A 6,915-nucleotide genomic window follows, 5' to 3' on the forward strand; every position below is an offset into this window, starting at 1 on the left:
CAAATCCGCCGCCGCCACGTGGCAAGCGCCGCTGCCCGCCGTCGCGGCCCGGCGAGCCCGAGGAGGGCCCGCCCGGCCCATCGTGCTGCGCCGCCGCCCGCCGTCGCGGCCCGGCGAGCCTGAGAAGGGCCCGCCCGGCCCATCGCGCCGCGTCGTCCCCGTGCCTCCCGCGCGCCTCCGCCGCTGCACGTCCTCTCCCCGCCGCCGCGCCACTTCGCCTCTCCGGCCAGCGCCGCCCTGCCGCTGCGCCAAGCTCCTCCACCGGCGCCGCCCAGCTCCACCACCAGCGCCATCGCGCCACCTCGCCGCCGACCAGATCCGGCGTCCCCACGCCCGGATCCGGCGCCCGCGCCCGCCTCTGTCGCCAACCGCCACGGATCCTGCGAGATCTCCGGCCCTGCCTCGGTTTCCGCGCGTTGACTTTTTCCCCCTCGAGGTCGAATTTTGTCTAAGTCTTTTTTCTGTAATATTTTTATGCCTCCTTTGACTTGTCTATTCTTGGTGACGGTAGCTCCAAATGATGCATATGATATGTCGAATTGTTCGTCTCGTTGAAATCTTCACGTTAGAAGCATTTCCATGCATGTCACTCTGTTATGATGCCATTTTCATTGATGCAAGAGTGCTATAAAATGTTAGCTGCTGGTACTTATAAGATCATGGTGATTTGTCATTTTTGTTACATTTGATGTGAGCATCCTTTGAGCATGAGGTCTACATGTGTTTTGATCTACAACATGCTATCTTTACAGGGGTGCTTGTCTTGTATTTTTTGATCTATGTGGTGACTAGCACAAGCATGCAAACTAGGCTTCACAATGTTGCTGTTTTCAGGGATTTAGGATTTTGGTAAGTCATTTTCCTGTTGTTATTTTGATGCCATGTAAACTTGATGCTACAGTGAGATCCATGCTTATTTTGAGATGCTTCAATGAGGATGTTTTGAACATGTGGTTATGCTCTATCCATCCATGCTCCTATGTGCAATTATGGAGTGCTCTAGCATGTCATTTCCGTGCTCTACATTTGCTATAAAATGTTCCTGGCAGAATGTTAACATGCTAATCAATATTGCCATGGTTTTTGCTAGTGATCCATGCATCCTATGAACTTGCTCTTGCCATGGTTAGCTTCATGAACACGAAATCTTGCTATTGGTGTAATTATTTTGTCATGCAATGCTTTGTGGTGAGTGGCATGATCTCGCAAAGTTGCTATCATGAATCTGTTTATGACATGCTCTGTTTTTCTGCTAAGTCTGAAACTGTTAATAAAACTTGCTATGTTTACATGGGTGCCATCATATCTTCTATGCCTTTCTCGCTCATGTTCAGTAAGGGAATTTTGTTCTATGCATTTAGTATAATTATGCCATGACTTTACTTGCTATGATATGTTCCTGTAGCAGGTTGTGGCTAGCTCTAAACAGTGCTTCCTGATGTTGTTTTTGACATGTTAGTATTTTCACTAAGTTTGTGATGTTGGTATCTTTTGCACTTTTGCCATGCTTGTTTGAACCTGTTCTACTGTGATTTACCCATAGCTCAGAGTTCATGTTTTGTTAAGCATCTCTTGTACATCACTGCCATAAGCTTTGTTGCTATTTTAGAGTGCAGTAGCTTAGTTTCTTGTTGCACTTTATGTGGCATCATGCTGTTAATCGTAGTTTTGCGTCATTCTTGTGATGCTTGCCATTTGCAAACCGTGCATCCGTTTCCGGTGATCTTTATATCGATTTCAACCGAAATCATCTCATCTTTTCAGCGGCATACTTGGTTTGCCAAGTTGATGCCTGGATCATTATTTCCCTTCCGGAGCACGCATATGCATTGCATATCATGTCTTGCATATCATGCCATGTATTGCATCATGTTGCTTGTGCATTGCACCATGATTGATTGTTGTTCCATTGCTTGTGTTCTTGCCTTGGGTAGAGCCGGGAGACGAGTACGTGAACGAGGAACCTATTGAGTACGCTTATGAGGATCAAACTTTCGACAACTCTGAGAACTTTGCAGGCAAGATGACCATACCCTCGAAATCACTTCTATCTTTGCTTTGCTAGTTTTTAGTTATATCGCTATGTCGCGCTACCTACCACTTGTTATATCATGCCTCCCATATTGCCATGTAAAGCCTCTAACCCACCTTCCTAGCAAACCGTTGTTTGGCTATGTTACCGCTTTTGCTCAGCCCCTCTTATAACGTTGCTAGTTGTAGGTGAAGTTGAAGTTTGTTCCATGTTGGAACATGGATTTGTTGGGATATCATTATTATATTTTATTTACTTTAATGCATCTATATACTTGGTAAAGGGTGGAAGGCTCGGCCTTATGCCTGGTGTTTTGTTCCACTCTTGCCACCCTAATTTCCGTTATACCAGTGTTATGTTCCTTGATTTTGCGTTCCTTACGCGGTTGGGTGTTATGGGAACCCCTTGACAGTTCGCCTTGAATAAAACTCCTCCAGCAAGGCCCAACCTTGGTTTTACCATTTGCCTACCTACCACCATATACCTTTCCCTTAGGTTCTGCAGACTCAAGGGTCATCTTTATTTTAAACCCCCCTCCCCCCGGGCCAGTGCTCCTCTGAGTGTTGGTCCGAAACGAGCAGCCTGCGTGGCCACCTGGGGGCAACTTGAGGGTTTGTTTTACTCGTAGCTTGACCTATCCGGTGTGCCCTGAGAACGAGATACGTGTGACTCCTATCGGGATTTGTCGGCACATCGGGCGGGTTTGCTGGTCTTGTTTTACCATTGTCAAAATGTCTTGTAACCGGGATTCCGAGACTGATCGGGTCTTTTCGGGAGAAGGAATATTCTTCATTGACCGTGAGAGCTTGTGATGGGCTAAGTTGGTACACCCCTGCAGGGTGATATGTCTCCAATGTATCTATAATTTTTTATTGTTCCATGCTATTATATTATCAACCTTGGATGTTTTATATGCATTTATATGCTATTTTATATGATTTTTCGGACTAACCTATTAACCCAGGGCCCAGTGCCAGTTTCTGTTTTTTCCTTGTTTTAGAATATCGCAGAAAAGGAAAATCAAATGGAGTCCAATTGACCTGAAACTTCACGGAACTTATTTTTGGATTAGAAGAAGCCCAGAAGACTTGGAGTGCACGTCAGGGGATCAACGAGGAAGCCACGAGGCACGGGGGGCGCGCCCACCCCCCTGGGCGCGCCCTCCACCCTCGTGGGCCCCTCGTGGCTCCCCTGACGTACTTCTTCCTCCTATATATATATATATCCATATACCCTAAAAACATCCGGGAGCACAATAGATCGGGAGTTCCGCCGCCAGAAGCCTCCGTAGCCACCGAAAAACCAATCTAGACCCGTTCTAACACCCTGCCGGAGGGGGAATCCCTCTCCGGTGGCCATCTTCATCATCCTGGTGCTCTCCATGACGAGGGGGGAGTAGTTCTTCCTCGGGGCTGAGGGTATGTACCAGTAGCTATGTGTTTGATCTCTCTCTCTCTCTCTCGTGTTCTTGAGGTGATACGATCTTGATGTATCGCGAGCTTTGCTACTATAGTTGGATCCTATGATGTTTTCTCCCCCCTCTACTCTCTTGTAATGGATTGAGTTTCCCCTTTGAAGTTATCTTATCGGATTGAGTCTTTAAAGATTTGAGAACACTTGATGTATGTCTTGACGTGTGTATCTGTGGTGACAATGGGATATCACGTGATTCACTGGATGTATGTTTTGGTGATCAACTTGCGGGTTCCGCCCATGAACCTATGCATAGGGGTTGGCACACGTTTTCGTCGTGATTCTCCGGTAGAAACTTTGGGGCACTCTTTGAGGTTCTATGTGTTGGTTGAATAGATGAATATGAGATTGTGTGATGCATATCGTATAATCATACCCACGGATACTTGAGGTGACATTGGAGTATTTAGGTGACATTAGGGTTTTTGTTGATTTGTGTCTTAAGGTGTTATTCTAGTACAAACTCTAAGGCTGTCTGTGACACTTATAGGAATAGCCCAACGGATTGATTGGAAAGAATAACTTTGAGGTGGTTTCGTACCCTACCATAATCTCTTCGTTTGCTCTCCGCTATTAGTGACTTTGGAGTGACTCTTTGTTGCATGTTGAGGAATAGTTATGTGATCCAATTATGTTATTATTGTTGAGAGAACTTGCACTAGTGAAAGTATGAACCCTAGGCCTTGTTTCCTAGCATTGCAATACCGTTTACGCTCACTTTTATCATTAGTTACCTTGCTGTTTTTATATTTTCAGATTACAAAAACTATTATCTACTTTCCATATTGCACTTGTATCACCATCTCTTCGCCGAACTAGTGCACCTATACAATTTACCATTGTATTGGGTGTGTTGGCGACACAAGAGACTCTTTGTTATTTGGTTGCAGGGTTGCTTGAGCGGAGACCATCTTCATCCTACGCCTCCTACGGATTGATAAACCTTAGGTCATCCACTTGAGGGAAATTTGCTACTGTCCTACAAACCTCTGCACTTGGAGGCCCAACAACGTCTACAAGAAGAAGGTTGTGTAGTAGACATCACAGGGTATAAACTTTCGAGAGCCATGCCCGCGGTTATGTGGCAGATGGGAATATGTTAATATCCGGTTGTAGAGAACTTGACACTTAACTTAATTAAAATGAATCAACCGTGTGTGTAACCGTGATGGTCTCTTCTCGGCGGAGTCCGGGAAGTGAACACGGTCTTGTGTTATGCCTGAACGTAAGTAGTTACGGGATCACTTCTTGATCATTTCTAGCTTCTCGCCTGTTGCAGTGCTTCTCTTCTCGCTCTTATTTGCGTATGTTAGCCTCCATATATGCTAGTGCTTGCTGCTGCTCCACCTCACTACCCCTTTCCTACCCATAAGCTTAAATAGTCTTGATCTCGCGGGTGTGAGATTACCGAGTCCTCGTGACTCACGGATACTTCCAAACAGTTGCAGGTGCCGAGGATACCAGTGCAAGTGATGCTACCGAACTCAAGTGGGAGTTCAACGAGGATTCGGGCCGTTACTATGTTTCTTTTCCGGATGATCAGTAGTGGAGCCTAGTTGGGACGATCGGGGATCTAGCATTTGGGGTAGTCTTCCTTTATTTTGGTTCTGTAGTCGGACCTTTGATTGTATTTTGGATGATGTATGATTTATTTATGTATTGTGTGAAGTGGCGATTGTAAGCCAACTCTTTATCCCTTTCTCATTCAGTACATGGGATGTGTGAAGATTACCCCTCTTGCGACAAGCCTACCATGCGGATATGCCTCTAAGTCGTGCCCCGACACGTGGGAGATATAGCCGCATTGTGGGTGTTACAAGGCCAAACTCGTAACTCAAATATTCACCTCTGCGATCAGATCGTAGAAACTTTATTTTCTTGTTACGACAATTCTCAACTTTCACTCTGAAATTCTTTGAACTTTTCAAATGTTTCAGACTTGTGTTTCATTGAGTAGACATGCCCATATCTGCTCAAATCATCTGTGAAGGTCAGAAAATAACGATACATGCCGCGAGCCTCAACACTCATCGGACCGCAGACATCAGTATGTTTTATTTCCAACAAGTTAGTTGCTCGCTCCATTGTTCCGGAGAACGGAGTTTTAGTCATTTTGCCCATGAGGCATCGTTCGCAGGTATCAAGTGATTCATAATCAAGTGATTCCAATTTCCCATCAGCATGGAGTTTCTTCATGCACTTTACACTAATATGACGTAAACGGCAGTGCCACAAATAAGTTGCACTATCATTATTAACTTTGCATCTTTTGGCATCAATATTATGAATATGTGTATCACTACGATCGATATTCAATAAACCATTTATATTGAGTGTACGACCATAGAACGTTTTATTCATCTAAACAGAATAACAATTATTCTTTGAATTAAATGAATAACCGTATTGCAATAAACATGATCCAATCATATTATGCTCAACGCAAACACCAAATAATATTCATCTTAGGTTCAACACTAATCCCGAAGGTAAAGGGGGTGTGCGATGGTGATCTTATCAACCTTGAAATCACTTCCAACACACATCGTCACCTCGCCCTCAACTAGTCTATGTTCATTTTGTAACTCTTGTTTTAAGATACTAATCATAGCAACTGAACCAGTATCAAATACCCAGGGGCTACTATGAACACTAGTAAAGTACACATCAATAACATGTATATCATATATACTTTTGTTCACTTTGCCATCCTTCTTATCCGCCAAGTATTTGGGGCAGTTCCGCTTCCAGTGACCATTTCCTTTGCAGTAGAAGCACTCAGTTTCAGGCTTGGGTCTAGCTTTGGGCTTCTTCATGGGAGTGGCAACTTGCTTGCCATTCTTTTCTTGAAGTTCCCTTTCTTTCCCTTTCCCTTTTACTTGAAACTAGTGGTCTTGTCAACCATCAACACTTGATGCTTTTCTTGATTTCTACCTTCGCCGATTTCAGCATCGCGAAGAGCTCGGGGAATCGTTTTCGTCATCACTTGCATATTACAGTTCATCACGAATTCTAGTAACTTGGTGATAGTGACTAGAGAACTCTATCAATCACTGTCTTATCTGGAAGATTAACTCCCACTTGATTCAAGCGATTGTAGTACCCAGACATTCTAAGCACATGCTCACTAGGTGAGCTATGAGCTATTCTCCTCCATCTTGTAGGCAAAGTACTTGTCAGACGTCTCATACCTCTCGACTCGGGCATGAGTCTGAAATACCAATTTCAGCTCTTGGAACATATTATATGTTCCTTGGCATTCAAAACGTTTTAAAGTCCCGGTTCTAAGCCGTAAAGCATGGTGCACTAAACTATCAAGTAGTCATCATACCGAGCTTGTCAAACGTTCATAACATTGGCATCTGCTCCTGCAATAGGTCTGTCACCTAGCAGTGCATCAAGGACATAAT

The sequence above is a fragment of the Triticum urartu genome, chromosome 7 (assembly GCF_003073215.2).
Source record: "Triticum urartu cultivar G1812 chromosome 7, Tu2.1, whole genome shotgun sequence".
Lineage (NCBI taxonomy): Eukaryota > Viridiplantae > Streptophyta > Magnoliopsida > Poales > Poaceae > Triticum > Triticum urartu.